Source organism: Phocoena sinus, chromosome 10, assembly GCF_008692025.1.
Source record: "Phocoena sinus isolate mPhoSin1 chromosome 10, mPhoSin1.pri, whole genome shotgun sequence".
NCBI classification, from domain to species: Eukaryota; Metazoa; Chordata; class Mammalia; order Artiodactyla; family Phocoenidae; genus Phocoena; species Phocoena sinus.
In genome coordinates this window covers 71,277,848-71,300,178 of record NC_045772.1, presented here as the reverse complement: position 1 = coordinate 71,300,178, position 22,331 = coordinate 71,277,848, and positions in this window count along the sequence as shown.

Genomic DNA, 22,331 nt, shown 5'->3' with positions numbered 1-22,331 from the left:
TATAGCAGAAGGAGGAACAATCCCAAACTCGTTCTAGGAGGCCACCATCACCCTGATACCAAAACCAGACAAAGATGTCACAAAGAAAGAAAACTACAGGCCAATATCACTGATGAACATAGATGCAAATATCTTCAACAAAATACTAGCAAAGGGAATCCAACAGCACCTTAAAAGGATCATACATCATGATCAAGTGGGGTTTATTCCAGGAATGCAAGGATTCTTCAATATATGTAAATCAATCAATGTGATACACCGTATTAACAAATTGAAGGAGAAAAACCATATGATCATCTCAATAGATGCAGAGAAAGCTTTCGACAAAATTCAACACCAATTTATGATAAAAACTCTGCAGAAAGTAGGCATAGAGGGAAATTTCCTCAACATAATAAAGGCCATATATGACAAACCCACAGCCAACATCGTCCTCGATGGTGAAAAACTGAAACCATTTCCACTAAGATCAGGAACAAGACAAGGTTACCCACTCTCACCACTATTATTCAACATAGTTTTGGAAGTTTTAGCCACAGCAATCAAAGAAGAAAAAGAAATAAAAGGAATCCAAATTGGAAAGAAGAAGTAAAGCTGTCACTGTTTGCAGATGACATGATACTATACATAGAGAATCCTAAAGATGCTACTGGAAAACTACTAGAGCTATCAATGAATTTGGTAAACTAGCAGTTTACAAAACTAATTCACAGAAATCTCTGGCATTCCTATACACTAATGATGGAAAATCTGAAAGTGAAATTAAGAAAACACTCCCATTTACTACTGCAACAAAAAGAATAAAATATCTAGAAATAAACCTACCTAAAGAGACAAAAGACTTGTATGCAGAAAATTATAAGACACTGATGAAAGAAATTAAAGGTGTTACAAATAGATGGAGAGATATACCACGTTCTTGGATATCAAGAATCAACATTGTGAAAATGACTCTACTACCCAAAGCAATCTACAGATTCAATGCAACCCCTATCAAACTACCACTGGCATTTTTCATGAAACTAGAACAAGCATTTCACAATCTGTATGGAAACACAAAAGACCCCGAATAGCCAAAGCAATCTTGAGAACGATAAATGGAGCTGGAGGAATCAGGCTCCCTGACTTCAGACTATACTACAAAGCTACAGTAATGAAGACAGTATGGTACTGGCACAAAAACATTAATATAGATCAATGGAACAGGATAGAAAGCCCAGAGATAAACCCACACACATATGGTCACTTTATCTTTGATAAAGGAGGCAAGAATACACAGTGGAGAAAAGACAGCCTCTTCAATAAGTGGTGCAGGGAAAACTGGACAGGTACATGTAAAAGTATGAAATTAGAACACTCCCTAACACCGTACACAAAAATAAACTCAAAATGGATTAAAGACCTAAATGTAAGGCTAGACACTATCAAACTCTTCGAGGAAAACATGGGCAGAACACTCTATGACACAAATCACAGCAAGATCCTTTTTGACCCACCTCCTAGAGAAATGGAAATAAAAACAAAAATAAACAAGTGGCACCTAATGAAACTTAAACACTTTGCACAGCAAAGGAAACCATAAACAAGACCAAAAGACAACTCTCAGAATGGGAGAAAATATTTGCAAATGAAGCAACTGACAAAGGCCTAATCTCCAAAATTTAAAAGCAGCTCATGCAGCTCAATAAAAAAACACAAACAACCTAATCCAAAAATAGGCAGAAGACCTAAATAAACATTTCTCCAAAGATTATATACAGATTGCCAACAAACACATGAAAGAATGCTCAACATCATTAATCATTAGAGAAATTCAAATCAAAACTACAATGAGATATCATCTCACACCAGTCAGAATGGCCATCATCAAAATATCTAGAAACAGTAAATGCTGGAGTAGGTGTGGAGAAAAGGGAACACTCTTGCACTGTTGGTGGGAATGTGAATTGATACAGCCACTATGGAGAACAGTATGGAGGTTCCTTAGAAACTACAAACAGAACTACCATACAACCCAGCAATCCCACTACGGGACATATACCATAAGAAAACCATAATTCAAAAAGAGTCATATACCACAATGTTCATTGCAGCTCTATTTACAATAGCCAGGACATGGAAGCAACTTAAGTGTTCACCAGCAGATGAATGGATAAAGAAGATGTGGCACATATATACAATGGAATATTACTCAGCCATAAAAAGAAACGAAATTGAGTTATTTGTAGTGAGGTGGATGGACCTAGAGTCTGTCATACAGAGTGAAGTCAGAAAGAGAAAAACAAATACCGTATGCTAACATATATATGGAATCTAAGAAAAGAAAAGGTCGTGAATAACCTAGGGGTAAGACAGGAATAAAGACACAGACCTACTAGAGCATGGACTTGAGGATATGGGGAGGGGGAAGGGTAAGCTATGGTAAAGTGAGAGAGTGGCATGGACATATATACATTACCAAACGTAAAATAGATAGCTAGTGGGTAGTAGCTGCATAGCACAGGGAGATCAGCTAGGTAGTTTGTGACCACCTAGAGGGGTGGGATAGGGAGGGTGGGAGGGAGGGAGACGCAAGAGGGAAGAGATATGGGAACATATGTGTATGTATAACTGATTCACTTTGTTATAAAGCAGAAACTAACACACCATTGTAAAGCAATTATACTCCAATAAAGATGTTAAAAAAAAAAAGCGGGGTGCTTCCCTGGTGGCACAGTTGTTGAGGGTCCCCCTGCCGATGCAGGGAACGCGGGTTCATGCCCCGCTCCGGGAGGGTCCCGCATGCCACCGAGCGGCTGGGCCCAAAAGCCAGGGCCGCTGGGCCTGCGCATCTGGAGCCCGTGCTCCGCAGCGGGAGGGGCCGCAACAGTGAGAGGTCCACGTACAGCAAAAAAAAAAAAAAAAAAAAAGATGCACCAAAAATTATAGGAAAAAAAAAAAAGGGTGGTTGAACTAGCCGTTACATTCTTTCTCAACATATTTTTAAATGAAATAGGTATTTGAATACTTATTTTTAAATGAAATGAGTATTTAAGTATACCAGTTACGTAAGTCAATGGAGATCCATTATCATCATATAAACTAAACCAAGGACTCTGCAATGGGGAAGGATGAGAAAAAAAATTTTTGAAAGTGCCTTGTGCTCATTTGCAGCCAAATTCAATAGCTTTCATGCAGAAACCCAGGGGAGTTTTTGTTTAATTCAATCCTTGAATTGTTTCAAGCTAACAGGCTCACTTCTATTTACAGCATTATTTTCTATTAAAGGACAAGCCTGGAAAGTCAAAGAATTTAGAGCTACTGTTTTACTTGAATAATCAACACTTCCTAGGCTGCCTTTATCATTCCCTTATAAAAGGACGGAAATCAAAATGACTGCTTTTATCAGTTGAGCTGAAACTTTCCAGGAACAGGGATTTGCATAAATATATATATACAGTAACTATAAAAATGTAATCAGCCATGAGAGGAAGCCAGTTATGATTCTATAATGGAAACAACTGGAATCAGTGGCCTTCTCACACTGAATGATGATGAGACAGAAGCTGTCACAGCTCAGCTTCTCCATGATAGCAGATCTCATGTGGAGGCACTTTGTAATGCAACCAAAATATTTGACTTACAGTTACCTTCTGAATTCTGAAGCAATCTTGAGCAAATCTCAAGAAAAACCACCTCTCATCACTCATTGATCTAGGAAACAACCAACTAACTTATTCTTTAAAAAATTAAAATTTGAACAAGTTTTCACGTATTCCAGAATCTGCCACCTTGGTACTAAAGGCTTTGAAAACTCCCATCCCTGATCACTTACTTTGAGGGGGTTACCTAGGCATTTATACTGAAGTCTTTCTTTTAATTTTTTTAAGGGAATTGTAAATTGCAATCAAACCATGGGTTTAAGTGACCTTTCAGAAGTAATATTCAAAAGCCCCAAGAGGACATATCAGGACTTCAAATCCTGTGTTTAAAACATATGATGGTTTTTATATTAGTTAGCTGTCAAAGCACTGGGACAAAAACTCAGATCTGGGGCTTCCCTGGTGGCGCAGTGGTTGAGAGTCCGCCTGCCGGTGCAGGGGACGCGGGTTCGTGCCCCGGTCTGGGAAGATCCCACATGCTGTGGAGCGGCTGGGCCCGTGAGCCATGGCCGCTGAGCCTGCGCGCTCCGCAACGGGAGAGGCCACAACAGTGAGAGGCCCGCGTACTGCAAAAAAAAAAAAAAAAAAAAAAAAAAAAACTCAGATCTGATCATTTCTAGATCAAGCCTTTCTCTACTAACCACAGTCACCCTCCTCTGCCCCCAGACATCTCTACCATTGACCTTGAAATTTCTTCCATGTTGTAATGCAAAGAAGTATCTGGGATAGCAAATTTATGAAGCTATTGCCCATTGTTATACCTACTCACCCTCAGGAGAGCAAATCAACCTTGAAGCATCGATGGTTTTTTCCCTCCAAAGAATGGGTGTCTGACCCTTGAGACCACTGAGAGTAGCTGCCATCAGGCAGAGGAGCAGGTGGCCATGTAACTCCACTGTCTGCAGAAAGTGGTGCAATCACTTCTTTTTGTGTTTTGAGAATTTAAAAGAGATACAACCCGACCCTCACATAAGAGACTAGAAGAAGGAAAAGCACCTGGGTTCTGGTAAATTCTGACCTGTGCTCTGAAGCCAAGGTGTAACTGTGGTCTTGAAGGTTCTATGTATGTGGACAGAGAAGAACTTCTGTAAATGGTCACTAGGGCTGTGACATAGCTATGATAGAAGACCCAACTTGACACCACTGTAAGCTGATTATCTTATTACTAGAGCTAGACTATCTTTTTTTTTTTACTATTACTACTACTACTACTACTACTACTTGTTCTAAACTGTCTTTTGGCAACCCAAAGTCACTATCACTTTCTTCTAAGATCTCAGGAAAGAAGCCAGGAACAATAGTTTTTAGTATTTCTTCTTTGAATGGTTCCAGGTTAAATAATAAGAGACAATTACTTGGGATTTGAAAAGTGGAAAAGGAAAAGCCACTGTTCTCCAGAGGCAGCTGCAAGCAGATTTGAGCTTCTTTAGAGCAGCTTCCAGGGAAGCTTTTAAAAACTACCCTCTTTAATGCTTCAGGCTGATAATCTTGCTGGAGGCTTCCTTGTCCTTTGTTCCTACAGACTTTCTAAACATTGTTTAAGACTTTACTTTCCTTATTAAAATGTTTTTCATTTGAAATACAGAGTGGCATATGTTTTCCTGGCTGACACTTTCCATCTCAAAATTCTGAGATGAACTACTATAACATCGTGAGATGCTGGTATTACCATTTTTCTTTACAAAACAATTATGCAGCCGAACAGCACTATTCATGGTAGTTATGTCCTACCAAGTCACCACAAACACTGAATCTGTGAATACTAAACCACTGCTCCTAAGGGAAACACAGGGTTAGGTTCCTGTGAGCCTCTGGGCACATTTTCACCAATCAGTCAATACATTGCCTTGTTTTGTGTGTGTTTCTCTTTAGAGACACTTCAGTTAATATATACTGTTTCTTAGTTAACATTGAACTCAGGGCCAACAGCACTATAACTCATGTCTGAATGAAATGTAACTAACACACATATTTCCTCCAGAAAGCACATCATAGCCTTCTTGCACTTAGGAACACAAACAGCATTGAGCACTATGCTCGGGGGCTATTTTGAAAAGAAAAGTCACCAACAAAAAAGCAAAAATTGGAACAAAATGTGGCACTTAATAGAGCATGAGAAGACACTTGTTTACAGCATAAGAGCTGAAACCTTGTTTGATCTCAGCAGGGAACATGGGCTTAGGGTGACAAGTTTTTCATTGCTCTGTGCCTGTCCATGAATAACAATAAAGTACCATGAGTATTGACTTGGGGGTTACAAATAAATTTTAGTAAGTAGGAAACTTTGCAAATATGGAATTATATTTGAGAAATTAAATGCCTTCGTTTACTGTCAGTGACAGAATTAGGACCAGAATCTCTGCCTTCTGCTTCCAAACCTGCTGTCTTCCCTTCCTATGCACATCTGTATTCTCTTCTCTTTTTATTGCATCCATCCTGTAGGACCAGGAAGCAGGGCTTACTGTGTTTATAGCTTAAGAAATAAGTTCATAACTCAAAACTACTCTGAAAACAAAAACGAAAGTCACTCAAGACACACTGGCTGGGAAAGCATGTGGAAAGCTGTCAACAATGTCACAAGTTTCTGCAGACTTTTTTGTTGTTCAATCAATTAAAAATATAAGGAAATTGCAAAGAAGTAGGAATGAGTTAATACTAATAACCCATTGATTGGCCCATATTTTTATAAGTATCCAGTTTATTCTGACCTATTAATAAAAGATATACATGTAGGACCAGGTTTCATAGCAAACAAAGAGAGGACAGACCAGGAGTTTTCAAGCCCATCCAGAGAAGAGCTTGGTGGACTGTGGTTCTCCTTCGTGCCACATGTAAAGAATCCACACATTGTGCACTTCAGTGCCTTATTATCTTCCCCTTTCCTATAACCAAAATAAAACTTCCGTATTGTTTCATCAACTAGTGACATGGTGGTTAACAACACATCCATTGTTTTACTTCTATATTCTTTAGAATTTCAGAGAGATATTTTCAATGCTTTGGGGTCAGTTGTGCGCATAAAGTATTTAAAACAGATTGCATTCCAGCTCTCTAATGCCTGAACACTGAAAGAGATCCTGTCTGTTGAACTAAAAGCATTTAAAACCTGTGAAATGCAATGGGATGAATCTGTCCAGAACCAAAAGAAAACCTATATTTATAGCAGCTGATTTATTTGGTTGATATACATTATGTGCAGTGGCTTATAATTTTTAAGGCATGTGAACTGGGACACATTAGATATTACAGAAAGAGTGAGTTGATGATTTACAAGACTTCATATCAGGCCTATAGACCTCTCAATAAGAAAGGTTGGTGGTCATAAGAGCCCTGAAAACTGCAGCCCTCGGGAGTCAATTTAATGTAGAATAAACTCTTTAACAGCCAGCAAGATGACCATATCAGCACTCCATCTGCAGATTATGCTGCTCTTGTAAAAAGCACTTTTTAATAAAAAATGCATAGGCTTTATTTTTGAAAACATATGTTTCCCCTACCAAACCAGCAGTTTCTCCCACATAAGCACCCTTGCATTGCAAGAATACTGGGTGTTAACAAAAACAAAAAAATGGGGGAGGGGGAGTGCCCTATTTTCCCAATACGAAGAATGCTGGTAGCAATTTGCTTAGTGTCCTTCTAAAAGTTAATTATGGGTCCCAAAACAGAGATATACCTGTGTGCCCTTTGTTCTGATTAGACACAGTCATCTCTCAATGTAAACAATATTAGTCCATGTACCACCCAATACAATCAATAAATGGACTTAGCAATTGATGGTACTTCAAGTTAACACCCTCACTCTAAAGTTGATCTTTGGAGGACTTGATGTCTCACTTAATTACCAGAGTCATATGTCAAGGGGATTCCATACTAAACCTATCTCAAACATAGTAAATCACGATTGAAAAAAAACTCTAAAAATCTTCTTTATTAGCACAGATTTACTGGGAAATCATTCACCTTTCTACCACTGGAATTAAGAAATAAAAATGTATTATAACTTGCATGGTCTTTGACTCTGTTTAGGGGAGGGGGGTGTGTCCATAGCATTCTATAAGCAATTAGCCAAAATCACTCAGGGAAAAAAGAAAAAAAGGCAGTATGATTGATCCCTGTAGAAAAAGTCAAACTTTTAAATATTAAAATATATTTTTGTTTATGAAAACAAAACAGTAGTTGAGTGAGACTGAATCTGTAAACAACAGTAGAGCATTGGGATGCAAAGTGAACAACTGAAACAATAGATAGCATAATCTAGTATTTGCCAAGCAATGAGTTTGGTTGAGTCTTCTACTGTGTCAGTTTTTTTGGATGATCAAAACAAAGCTTACCATCCCACAACTTTCCTTCAAAGATTTCCTTTTATTTGTAAATCCCTGTGTCCACCCCTCTATCTTAGAACTTAGGCCATTGCCAATTTGTGTCTCCGTCTCCCTATTATGTTGTGAGGTCTTTGACATTGTGACCATTTCTTAGTGATCTTTGAATTCTCCAAACCTAGTATAGTATATCTAGCACACAGAAATCATTCAATAAATATATTTTAGATTGAATAACTGTGTATATGCAAGTCCTTTCAATACTAATGGTCTTTTCTCTAGTCAAACTCACTGGTACTCATCAGAAGTTCCCTGGGATGCAAGTATCCTTTTGAAAGTATCCAGTAAGCCAAAATTTAATCAACATTCATTCATCCAACATATCGATATATTTATGGAGCAGCTGCTGTTTGAAGTCACTCAAATAGGTTATGTAGAGGATAAAAAGAACGTTAAGATGTTGTCCTTGTCTTCAGTAAGACTTTGTTCAGAATGAGGATATAAAGTTTAAAATCTAATAAGGTAAAGAACACAGAAAACTTAGGAGTTGCACGGGAATGGATGAATAATTACCAGGTGAATGGAACAGGCAAGAAACACCAAGGGGCACAAACAAAGGAGACATTTCTTTAAGCTGCAGACTGGATGATCAGGAAAAAGGCATATAGCAAGTAGGATCTGAGGTAGATCATAAAGGGAAAACGTGCTCTACTTAGTACAGAAAGCCCGGGAAAGCAGCTGAGTCGTTTGAAGGGATTTTATATCCTTTCTCCAACTTCCCTTTCCCCTCTATGCCATTTCTGGTCAGGACTAAGACCGAGTAGCGGCAAAACAAAGCATTTTAAAGCAATGATTAGTATGTTCGGGAGTAAAACACTTAGGCTGTACTGCTTGTGGGGCTTCTCCTTCTCCAGTGAGCACTGGTGAACTGTCTCCAGGGGCACTGCTTCCGCGGCCACCTCCTCCGGTGGGAAAGCTCTGTGCCTGGCGGAACACGCCTTCCTTCAGCGCTGCTCTCTAGCTCCCTGGGGGTCTTCTAAGTCTCCTTTTCTTTTCTTTTCTTTTCTTTCTTTCTTTCTTTTTTTTTTTTTTTTTTTTTTTTTTTTTGCGGTACGCTGACCTCTCACTGTTGTGGCCTCTCCCGTTGCGGAGCACAGGCTCCGGACGCGCAGGCTCAGCGGCCATGGCTCACGGGCCCAGCCGCTCCGCAGCATGTGGGATCTTCCCGGACTGGGGCACGAACCTGTGTCGCCTGCATCGTCAGGCAGACTCTCAACCACTGCGCCTCCAGGGAAGCCCAAGTCTCCTTTTCTAATATGAATTCTGGTTACAAGGAAGCTTCCAGAAAGGCAAATATCATATAATGTGACTTTTTAAAAGATAAAATGCAGTCTAAAAATGTTTAGTTTTAGTTTGGAAAAATGCAACCTGGCAGATACATTTACAGTACTTTATACTACAACAATGCATAGGAATTTTTTGTCCTCAATTTAACTGATAAATATCTCTCTCCCCTCTCCACACACAGACAGGGAGAAAGACACGTACATTTCATGGTGCAGTCAGTCATCCAAGGGTCTTCAAGACACTATTATGAATTCTTATTTTATTTTATTTTTTTTTTTTGCGGTATGCGGGCCTCTCACTGTTGTGGCCTCTCCCATTGCGGAGCATAGGCTCCGGACGCGCAGGCTCAGTGGCCATGGCGCATGGGCCCAGCAGCTCCGCGGCATGTGGGATCTTCCCGGACCGGGACACGAACCAGTGTCCCCTGCATCGGCAGGCGGACTCTCAACCACTGCGCCACCAGGGAAGCCCTATTATGAATTCTTGATGGATTGTTTCTAATAGAAAAAGGAAAGGAAAGGCAATTAATTTTTTATGTTGGCAATCTCCAAAATATTTAAATCTCCGTGCAGGTACACAGGCACTAATTGATATTTAAGTAAACCTTCAGAAGTTCTTAACTTGGATATCCTCCAAGATGGCCTGCCTACCTGGAGAAGTTAGGTCAGTTTTCAAATGTCGGTTGCTAGGCATTCCTTCTGAAATAGTCTGACTCTGGGTTTGAAGCCAAGTTTCCTTAAAATAGTGCTTCTCAGTCTTTTCCCTTGAAGCAGCCCTAATAACAGAGGGTGAACCCATTCTCAAAAAAGCCTGAGGGCATCAATTGCTTTGAAGTCTCCTGTTCAACACCAAAGTGTCATGCTTATCTTAATATAAAATCAGTTTCAAAAAAAAAAGGTAGGGGGGGAATAGTGCTCTTAAAAATGTGCGTTTTAGCATCCCATCTGGCACACTGAGATACCCCAGTGTTTTGTGGTCACCCCACAGAGGCAAGATCAAGCCCCCAACCAAAATTGGTCAGGATGCTGACACTGATGATGCCACAAAATCACTGATAGGGTGACAAGGTTAATGACTCATGTAATGAGGCTCTCTGTGGAGAGGAGGGTAACTTCTGGTCCGAAATATCTTGAACAAAGGGCAGGGTGAGTGGTTTGAGAGTTTTATTATGGTTGGGGAATTAGGCCAAGGTGAGAGTTTCCACCTGAAGTCTAGGGTTTGCGTGGTTTGAACTTCTGACCCAAGGGAGGGAAAGTGGGGGAATTTCTTACCAGCTTTGCCAGATTTGGGACAAGAGGGGAAGAGGTAGTAGAAAGACTTGAAAGATATCAGCAGTCAAATATCAAAACCTAAGTCAGAGTCTTCATTAAAATTCACCCCTGATGTTTGACCAATGATGGAAATGTGTCATGTCTCCTTTAATTGAATTGGGACTGGTTGAAGTAAACAATGGTGGCAGTCTTTGAGGTCTGCCGTATGAGGTCAGTAAGAGTCCAGCATTGTGCACTTTGAGAAGTGAGTACCACTGGGTATTAGTTTCCTATGGCTGCTGTAACAAATTACCACAAACTTAGTGGCTTAAAACAATAAAAACCCATTATCTTAAAGTTCTGGAGGTCAGAGGTCCAAAATCAGTCTCTGGGTTAAAATCAAGGTGTTAGCAGGAATGGTTCATTCCTAGAGATTCTAAAGAGAATATGTTTCCGTGCTTTTTTCCAGCTTCTAGAGGCTGGCCATGTTCCTCGCTTTGTGGTCCCTTCCTCCACCTTCAGAGCCAGCAGGGTAGCAGCTCTCTCTCCGATTTTCTGATTTCTATTTCCACTTTCATAGCTCCTTCCCTGACTCTGGTCCTCCTTCCTCCCTCTTATAAGGACCCTTTTGATTACTTTGAGCTCATGATCAGGGATAATCTGTACATCTCAAGAGTTTTAAATTAATTTCATCTGCAAAATCCCTTCTATTAGGTAACAACATATCCACAGATTCTGGGGATTAGAATGTGGACATCTTTAGAGGGTTATTATTCCCTATATCACAGTTTGTAACCTTCAGTAGTGTCTAGAACTTCAAAGGGGATAAGAAATGTTAGCAAGGCTGTGTTCTATGGTTTTATATATGCATAGACATGTGTAGACTTAATTTATATTTTGGATATCTGTGAGACAAGAAACTTCCAGAGTTTTTTACCTCAAAGAGGAGGACATTGGATATGGAATTGTTGTTGATATTGGTAGGACTAGACAGCCAGAGACCATTGGCAATGGGCCAAAAGTCTAAAATTGTACACGTGGAGCTGATTGTTGGCCAGGGCAGCCTCTAGTGCTAAGATAATTGCCTGAAGTTCAGCCTGCTATGCTGACTTTCAGACCTCATGCTTGATCAGAGACATCCCAGTCAGGGGATGGATAGCAGTGGTGTCCAGCAGACTATAACAAGTGATGGTGACACTACCATCCATAAAGTGCACAGACTCCCTTTCTGGATTACTCAGGTGATCTCCAGAGGCTTCCCAAGGGGCCAGTGGATCCAAAAGAGAGGTGACTTCCTTTCATGTAATTACACCCAGCAAGGAACTGAGGACAGGGGAAACCACTTCCTTCTGTAAGTAGGATATGCTAGAAGGCCAGGAGTTGGATCTATCTTGTGAGTACCATTTTATGTCAATAAGGGAATCTTTGCAGCCGTGGCAATCCTGAAGTGTGCTGCCTCCATGACCTAAGATGTAATGGGCAGCTGGGGGCAGGGAGTCACAGGCTCAGGACTTATGAGAGCCTCTGTCTTCAAAGGGCCCAGTGTATGGCCAAGAGTTGCCATCCTAATGGTGTGTGGTGTGGACTGAGAAGGGCAGTTTCTTGCACTAGAAGCTCATGGGCAACTAATGGCCGTCATGGGTTGTCCAGGAACTCCAGGAGGCTTGAGAGGAGCCTGCTAAAATCTCAACAGTGAAGGGATCTCTGGGGATCACTAATAGTTGTATTGCAATTTAGATGGATTTTAGAGCATTCATTCCTCGTACAAGACTCCACTCAAAATAGGCCAGTTTGTGGGACAGTATGAAAGGGCTTAACTAAAACTTAGAAATAAGAAACATGTTGCATCTAAAATCTAAAAAGGCCTGTTTCAATGTTGGGAATGCTAGGAGGGACATTAGTTGCTTCCTCACAGTGTAGGGACAGAGCACATCAATGGGTGTCCAAATAATTAGCAGAAATTTTACTGAGGTGTCCGGACCTTGTAATTTGTATAAGGCAATGGGCCATCCCTTCTTGTGAGAGCTCCTTTGTAATTTTAGGTCCTGAATGGATGTGTTCAGTGAATCTCCTTGAAGAATGTCATCAGTAGGATGTCAGACCTGTGTTTCTGGGGAAAGTTAGATGTGGCTGAACTCTTGTCTGCAAAGATTGTGTGCACATAAAACCTATGTTGTAGAGGTGCAAAAGCCAAATGATACCCCTTTTACCTTTTTTAGTTTTGGTTTCTTTCTTTTTTGCCTGTTTTAATTTTTGTTTCCTGTCCTTGGGTCAAGGTGTTTTGTTCTGGTTTGTTTTGGTTTGGTTTCGATGGTTACGAGATACGCTTTGGGAAGCTCTACCCTGCTCACATTGACAAATTTCTTCCTCCAGGGATTGCCAAATCAGTATCGTCAGGGTAAGAGACCTCCCCCATTGCTCTACTGAGTTTAGGGACCCTGGGCTTAACCTTTTGCTGTGTTGAAAGCTTCAGAACTCAATCAAACCCAGAGTATTTTTCTATCCATTTTGCAGGTGTTCCATAGGACAGTGGTGTCTTTGCATCCTTTAAAGGGCATAGGGTAAAGCATTAGGGCTGCCATTCTTAAGAGTCTGGGCTATGGGTGCGTTCCCTAAAATCCAGAGGATCACAGTCTTCTTGATGACAGAGGCCTGGGCAGCAGCAGAAGAATCATTATGTAGAGTCCTAATGGGCCATGGGCTTTCTGGAGTATGGACCTCAGCACTCCACATAGTGACTACTCTTCCTCATGTGAGTGATCACCTGATGAGCCAGATACTGCCCAGAATAGAGTCTTTCCCTTGAGACAGAACAAAGGCCAATGCCTACTTGAGACAGATCCAACGATCACAGGGTAAGAGTCATTCCCCTCAGTCCAGTATCAATTACTGCTTATGCTGAAATTGAGACACACAGTTTAGTCCAAGACTCATAGATAGATCCAGGACAAAACACATGGCCCATGGCCACTTCATAACCAAGACATGGCAATAGTAAGTGTCCATTGACAGATGAATAGATAAAGAAAATGTGGTATATATGCACAATGGCATGTTATTCAGCCTAAAAAAAGATGGAAATCCTGCCATTTTTGACAACATGAATGGACCTTGAGGACATCTTGCTATGTGAAATAAATCAGACAGAGAAAGACAAATACTGTATGGTCTCACTTATATGTAGGATCTAAAAAACCCAAACTCACAGAAACAGAGAATAGATTGGTGGGGAGCAGAGGCTGGGGAAAATGGGTGAAAGTTGTTAAAAGGTACACACTTCCAGTTATGAGATAAGTAAGCTCTGGGGATGTAATGTACAGCCTGGTGGCTACAGTTAACCATACTGTACTGTATATTTGAAAATTCCTACAAGAGTAGATCTGAAAAGTTCTCATCACCAGAAAAAAAAAATGTAACTATGTGAGCTGATGAATGTTAACCAATTATTGTGGTAATCATTTTGTAATACATACATATATCAAATGAAAAAAAAAGAAAAAGAAAGAAAAGAAATAAGAGAAAGACCCAGTCTTTTCCTCCTGTCCCTAAGCACCAGTTACCAAAACTTCCAACAACTTGGGTCAGTGAAATCTATAACAGAAGTTCGGTAGGACTTGGCAAATGTAGTATAAAGTGGGACAGTTCAAAGCATACACTAGCCAGCAGGCAGGAGCTCAAAGTGCACGCTCACTGTTAGCCAGTTAGCAAACCAAAAGCCAGAGGAGAGATAGTCACCACCTCGACCATACTGCTCATAACACCAGTCATTTTGTGGTTGCCCTCAGAGAGCAGGATCAATGCCCCACACACAATTGGTTCAGATGTTGAGGTTATTCACACAACACATGCACTGTAAAGGTCTGAAAGGTTTATTATTCACATAATGTGGCTTTCTGGGGAGCCGGGGGAGACACCCAAGCTTGTCCGAAATGGCTTGAGTGAAAGGAGTGAGTGGCTTTGGTTTTTACTGTGGTTAGAGTGTAGGGCCATGATGAAAGTTGCTGGCACCAAGGACAGGAGTCCACAGCTTCCATATTGGCTTGCCCAGATGTGGGTATAAAAGCTGTCAGCAATCAAGCATCAAACATGGAATCAGACTCTTTACTCCACCTCCGGAACCATGGTTTTAAGTTAACTGACTTTAACAATTTTCTTGGTTTATTTAGTAATAAACTAAACTTTCTTCTCTCTTTATGCTGAAACAGGAATGTCTAAGAAATCTATTCTTTGATTCCCTGAATCTCCAGATATTTTTCTAGTGCCAGGAGCAGAGATTCAACTCTACAGGTGCAAAACATAAATACTTAGAAAAAAATCTAAGTCTTCAGCAAAATGCAACTCAATGACTTAAAATGCCAGAAATTGGTTTATCCTATTCTTATGCTAGACTCAAGGGTAATTAGGAATTACTTTTTCACTTTTTTCCCAGTCAAAAATGAATACATTCTTTTTATTTTGAAAGGAAAGCTAAAAATGTATGATTTTGTGACATAGAATCTGGATCCAAAAGACTACAAAAGCTTCCAGAGAAATAAAGCATTTTGGTGTCATTAAAGCAATTACCCTTCTCAAGGAAAAAAGAAATAACTTTCCAAATTAAATACATCAATAAAGACTGAAAGTTAGTCTGCAAAGAACACAGGTCATGTTTTTACGTGGTCACTGACTCAGATCTTTTCCAACTTAATTATTTTTCCAGCCAACTTAAAAGACTTCTTCAAAATCAATGGAATCAATGATCTAGTCAATTGAATTTAGTTATTAAGGCAGGTAAAAACAATGGATTGACTATATTTTTGATCCAGTTGTGTTTGGGGAGATATTTCAGTCAGAGAGACATGGCAATAAATTTTCTTTGAAAGGAAATCTGGGTGGGAAAAGAAATGGCAGCATTAGCTAATAAATGTTTCTTTTCAAACCCACTAATGCTCTCAGATGATTTATCACCATTTGAAAGCTTTGGGCTACTTTACCAAAGAAAATGCATCATCCCTTGAAGTTGTGTAAAATTTTTCTCAAAGTCACATTTATAAAACCGAATACCACCTGAAACGTGCAAGTTGTCCAGCCGCTCGATACCTAATGGCTGACAACAGCAAGGCAGCCTGAAAGATCTTCTGCCGTCTCATTTCAAAAGGTGAGATTTCACGTATCATGTATCTCCAGATGCTGGCTTCCCATGCCCCTCTCAGAAAGGAGTCTAACTGGTGATAGTATTTGAATGGTCATCACAGAAGTCTCCCCAGAGGTGGTATCTGGAGTATTCACTCCTATCTATCTGATGAGAGAAAGATGGAAAAAAAGAAACCCTAAGAAACAAGACTTTGGAAGACACTACACTATTTCGAGGACTTTTATATGGATGCCTGTGTGGTTTGCCAAGATAGAGCTCCCCTCATCCACAGCCTGTCGAGTCCCAGCCAGGCCTCGTGGCGTGAGGCAGCCAAGAGATAGTCCATGGTAGGGCAAAGGAATATAAACAAATCCCTCCTGCTTTGTTTTCAAATCAAAGGCAAGACTTTTAAATGAGACAGTACAGCATTTGGCAGGTGCAGTTTGTATCAGCAGCAGCATCAGAGGAAACTTCAACCCCTGAAAATGAAAGAGGCTGTACTATTGATCATTCACTGCAAGTTCATTGACATTCTGTGGTTTACTTTTACTCTTCTTACCCCAGGTATAATTCATCAGAAAACACACATGGCCTTCTAAATTTTTATGAAGAGGCGACTGTTCCAGCTGAAAGTTAAAAAGTCTCCCAACACCTCCCCCCCAAAACAAAGAGAGAGAGAGAGAGAGAAAGATGTGAAAATAACCTGAAATGAGGTTTCAAGCAGATAAGCTTCCTCCTTCCTCTGCAAGTCCAAGTTGAAAAATCTCTTTCTCGTTTAGTAATAAATAATTACTGAGCACCTACCGTGTGAAAGATGTGAGACCAGGCTCCATGGTCATACACACAAAAACTGATAACTGTATCATGATAAATAATAAATAAGTGATAAAGTGTATCACGAGCGATAGAAGACTTGCTCAAGAGGGGAAAAGTGAAGAATTGTACCATATGATTAGTTATTCCATTCGATGTAGATAATCACTCATGGACTCATGGCTACTTGTTTATTTATTCATTTGACTCTGGATTAAAACCTCATACTGTCATTATTTTGTTGCTTAACTGTTTCAGTTTGGGCCATTAGAAGCTCCTTCAGGTTGGCTCCTGTATTCTTTCAATAAGCACCACCACTTCCAGGTTTTTTTGAGCATTTCCTCATTTTCTGGCACCACAAGACATTCCAGGCTAAGTCTGTGTTTTCCCTGCAGCAGCCCCAGCACCAGCCACTTCTGCAAGGAGCGTTGGCTCCTTTTTTCTTGAAGAATGGTGTTTAGAAACCAAGATCTGTGTGCTAGACGTCAGTGATTCTTGGTCCTCTCACTGGACAGAAGTGTATGTATGGAAGCGTATGTATGGACTCTATCCCACCTCACACACATATCTATATTTATGTATTTATCTACCTGCATGTGTAATAAAAACCAGGAGCTCATAGTGACACCTCTGATTCCGATCCAGTCCTGCAGGGTTCATTTTAACCTTTCCTTTTCTTTATTCATAACTTCTTTCTCTAACAAAGAGAACCCAGCTTTCATTATCTACTTATTTATGCAATTCTAGTAAGTGCTTAAAAGAGTTTCAGAATTCCCAGTCCAGATCCTGGTGACAGAGAACTGACCTACTTTTACTAACGAGATAGATGCGAGCACATGTACAGTTCTTTTGCCTTGGCCTCAGAGTAACTAATCCAAGACCCTGTTTTCCAGTTACTTAAGTTAGGTCTTTTCCTTCCCATCCCGTCAGTGTGGGTATGTTATTTGTTTGTAACACAGTAGGTTTGTTTGTTAGTGTTTGTATTATTCCATTTTGTGTCCCTCCCACTGCCTGCTTGCTTTTCATTGTTTACTCATTAATTGTGTGAAATAGTACTATGATCCTAAGAGTCAGAGCTGTACAAAACTTACACTCACAAAGTGTCATCCCTCCTTGTCCAGCTACCCTTTTCCCATGTCCCCTTCTTTCCAGCCCAGCCCATCCCACCCTTTAGGAAACCAGTCCCTTAAGTTTCTGGTTTATCTTTCCTGATTTTCCTTTGGCAAATATAATCAAATATCTATGTAAGTACCTATATCCGCTTCCTTCTTACAGGAAAGGAACAACTATAGATACTCTTCTGAGCTTTCCTTTTTTCACTTAACAGTGTGTTATTGCTGCAACTTCTTGCTTAGGCTTCACTCCCGGCTCTATCTTTGGTAAAACTTATTCTTCGTATGGAGTTTACAGGGTTTTCTCTGACTTCTAGTTTCACTGAAAATGTCATTTACGGGCTTTGTTTTTGTATTCTCCTTGTTGCTCTAGGAGGTTTCCAAGAGGGAAAGCAGACTCAGAACTAAGCTGTTGCCTTATTCCCACTGAAACCAGAAACCCACCAAGTATTTGCATTTTAAAATGTTTCCCCTAGAAGAAGACTGAAGACAATGACTTTATAATGCAGTTTGAAGCATTGAGTTCCTTCCTGGAGCTGTTTGAACTCAGTGAGCAGGGAGGGGCCTTTATAAAAACAGTAACAATTCATTACTCAGGCAGAGTCACTTAGCAAGTAGTTTTCAGTGCCTACTATGTGACAGCATTGTTCTAGGTACTGGGCATACATCAGTGATCAAAGCAAAGATACCCATCCTCATGGAACGTACTTTCTAGAATTCTTTCTATATGCAAGATACTATACTAAGGACTTAAAGGAAAATAGATATATAGAAGACAGAGATACATAGGTCCCTGCCTTAAGAAGTTTCCATTCTCACTAATAGACAATATGTATACACTTTTTGAGGGGAACTAATGTGCACGTTCATGAAAAATACAAAGTGACACCCTAAGTTCCAAATGATTAACATGAATTTCTTTCACTTAAATATTTATGGAGCATCTACTATGTGGCAGTCACTATTCTAGGCACTAAGGATACATCACTGAACAAAAGAGGAAAAAATCCTGTTTTCATAGAGCTTACAGTTTTGTGGTGGTAGAAACCCCATTGATCAATCAAAAAATATAAAGTCAAAACACATCAAATATCAGGTAATATAAGTGCTATGAAGAAAAATAAATAAATTTATTTTTTTAAAAAGATAAAGAAAAAGAAAGCAGAAAAGGGGAATGGGGTGGTTGGGATACAAATGGAGTTGCAAAGTCTCAGGAAGTTCATTTCAAAGAGTAAAGACCTAAATGATGTGAGGACTGAGCCATCTGGAGAAAAGCATGCCCAGGCCAAGGGAGCAACTGGGGGGATTTGGAAGGGAGGAAGTCACTTGCATTGGTTTCCAGGGAGACCTCGTGGGGGAGATACTGTGTGTCTAGGCTTTGAAAGATGACTAGCCTCTGGGATGTGGAGAGAATAGAAAGGTCATTCTAGGCGAGGTAATAGAACTAGTAATGGAGCACAGGCAGGTCCAAATGAGTTAACCCATCTGATTGTAGTGGCGAGTTTGGATAAGGCCAGAAGAGCAGGTTGGAAACAGTTACAAAGGTGCTGAGTGTAGACCAAGGAGTAGTTCCTTTTCCTGTAGGCACTGGGGAAACCATTAAAAGAGGCTGAAAGCAGAATACACAATACTGTACAGTTTGACCTCCATTGTATTACCAGGGAAAAAAAGCACATGTATGTACCCTCAGAGATAAAAGTCTACAAGGACTATGCCAAATGATAACACCAGTTACTCCTGGAAGGTGGAATGGTGAGTGATTTTTATTTTTCTTTGAACTCCTCTACATTTTCCAAATTTTCTGAAAATAATAATTATTACTTTTACAATCAGAAAAAATAATAAGCCTTGCCATCCTCACAAAAGAAAGGTTTAACCTGGGCATAGCCCCAGGAAGTGTTTTAGAAAAATTAACAACAGTGGATACAGATGGACAAGAGAAGGAAGGAGGAGGCTACTCTGTAGGAGCATCATTTGAGCTCCAGAACCCCAGCTCCTTTCTCCCGTAAGGCTGGCGCTGGTGCTGCTATTGGAAGTCAGCAATAAGATAGCTGTGTGGATGGTGACACTGCTCCCCATTTCACCCAGCTGTAGGCAGCAGGCCCATTTTCTCCCTCCTCCAGTGTAGAAGGAGAATCTGCTAAGTTGGAAAAAGAAAAAAATCCAAATCCAAAATCCATTAAGATATAGCTCCTATGTTTATTCCTTTTACATATTTGTGTTTCACAGCTCACGTTCCAATCTAAAAGTGATAAGAGAATGAACATTCCTTGAGAAGTGAGATGGAGTCTCCAATGTATGAAATTCTTCCTCTGGGGTGTGCACAGAAGCAGTCATCCTCCTTTATGTAACTTTGGGAAATGAAATCGCATGGGAGAAGGTGTCCCTCATGGAATCTGTCAGGATTGGAGGGCATTATATGGGCATGTCTTTGTCCTCAGAGCAGCAGTGCCAGAAGCTCACCTTCTGCTGTGGATTGAATCATGTCCCCCAGAGTCATATAGTAGAGCCTTAACTCCAAGTGTGATGGTATTGGGAGACAGGCCTTTGAGGTTAAATGAGTAATTAAGGTTAGATGAGGTCATGAGAGTGGAGTCCTCGTGATGGAATTAGTGCCCTTATAAGAGGAGGTAACAAAGAGCTTGCTCTCTCTCTCCACCATGCAAGGATGGAATCCCCTTTTCTATGCGAGGCAGCTGGATGTTGATGGGGAAAAACACACAAGGTAGGTGACTAGTCAGTGATGCCCCAAAAGCCTATCCCATTTCTTTAGTAGACTCACATTGCCCTCCACTCAATATTTCATACCTCTTTCACTCTCTTCAACTCTATCACACCTCAATCCACTCACAGCATATGACCTTGCCATATACTCTAAGGAAGTATAAGCCATCAGATCTAATATCCTACATCTGCCCACCCCAAACCTACCAACTTAGTTATCCATGTACACATCCTCTCTTCTACTCCTGGTACAATGGGGAAGAATCTCTCCCTGTCAAAGGACAACTGAATCCACCCTCTTTTCCCTTCAAAAATTTGGCTCCTTCAGTTACCCCCAGTTATTCCCTTTCTCTAATTTGTATGAGTATGGATCATATTCTTGTGTATCTCTCACTTTTTAAAAGTATATATATATATATCACATGTACGTATACACATATTCCCACACCCATTTCCACCTACTGAACCATTCCTCTTCTCCGTTTCATAGCCAAATTTCTGGAAACACCTGTCTACAAAGGCTGTCTCAACTTCATCTCCACATACTTCATACCCCACCACATACCATCATCTATCCCAGTCCTCCACTGAGACTGCCACGGTCATCAAAGACCTCCATGTGGCTGAAACAAATGAAAATGTCTCACTAGGCTGAAACACTAGGTGGCTCAATCAGCTTCCATCTATGCATATACCATTTACATCTCCAGTCTACAGCATTTTATGAGCCCTAGAATTGCCTTTTGTATTGCTTAGTTGATACCTTTGATGCTGAAACTGGCCTCTGTACACTGACACTGAATTAAATCTCAGAGATAGAGTTTTAGGTGAAGTGGAAAAGAATAGCTTTATTGCTTTGCCAGGCAAAGGGGACCACAGTGGGCTAACGCCCTCGAAACTGTGTGTCCCAACCTGGAGGGGTTATTGAGGAATTTTATAGTAATGGCTCAAAGTGGAAGGCGTGATCAGCTCATGGACATTCTTCTGATTGGTTGGTGGTGAGGTAACTGGGAGTGAACATCATCAACCTTCTGGTTCCAACCAGACTGAGGGCTACGTGCTTGTGGGCAGCACACAGTTAACTTCTCTTACCTGATGGGGGTTTCAGTATCTACAAAACAGCTCAAAGATATTGTTATGTGTTTCTCTTGTGGGGGAACCAGGACCCTGCCCGAAGTCTGCACTATTGTTTCTTTCTTTTTTTTGTGGTACGTGGACCTCTCACTGTTGTGGCCTCTCCTGTTGCGGAGGACAGGCTCCGGACGTGCAGGCTCAGCGGCCATGGCTCACAGGCCCAGCCGCTCCGCGGCATGTGGGATCCTCCCGGACTGGGGCACGAACCCATGTCCCGTGCATCGGCAGGCAGACTCTCAACCACTGCGCCATCAGGGAAGCCCTGCACTGTTGTTTCTTGACTGTTCCTCCTTTGTCTCTGCATCCCCTCCCTTCCCTGATTAACAACTATTTGAACCTGCTTGTTGGAACTCAGGAAAAGTCATGGAGACTGAATGAAGCCTATTTCCTGTAATCAAGAAATGCGGGACACAGAAAGGCTTTTGTGCCCAGGAGCCCCACAGGGTCCTGCTTGGTTTCATTTTCCCTTGGATGTCTCACAGTCTTCTGAAACAGCCCCAGAAAGTGACCTTCCTTCACCTCAGTCTTCCTCTTCTCAGTAAATGTTATCATTGTTCATTCATTTCACAAGCCAGAAACCTAGGAGATATTATTTTTTGGTTGCTTCACCATTTTCATCGATATCCTCCCAGCGTATAGTTCCAAGAGTATGAAGAGGCTGTGCTCTCGGCTCACCTCCACTGTAACCCCCACAGTCCAGCCTCCGTCATCTCTGTCCTGTGTGACAACCTCCTCCTATCTTGTTTCCTCCATTTCTTCTCTCACCCATCCCATTGTCCACTTGCCTGCCAAGGTGATCTTAGGAAATAGAAGACCCTCTTCTTCCATGTGTCCCTATTCATACTGCATAATTCTGTCCCTCCCTTTCTCTCTCACGA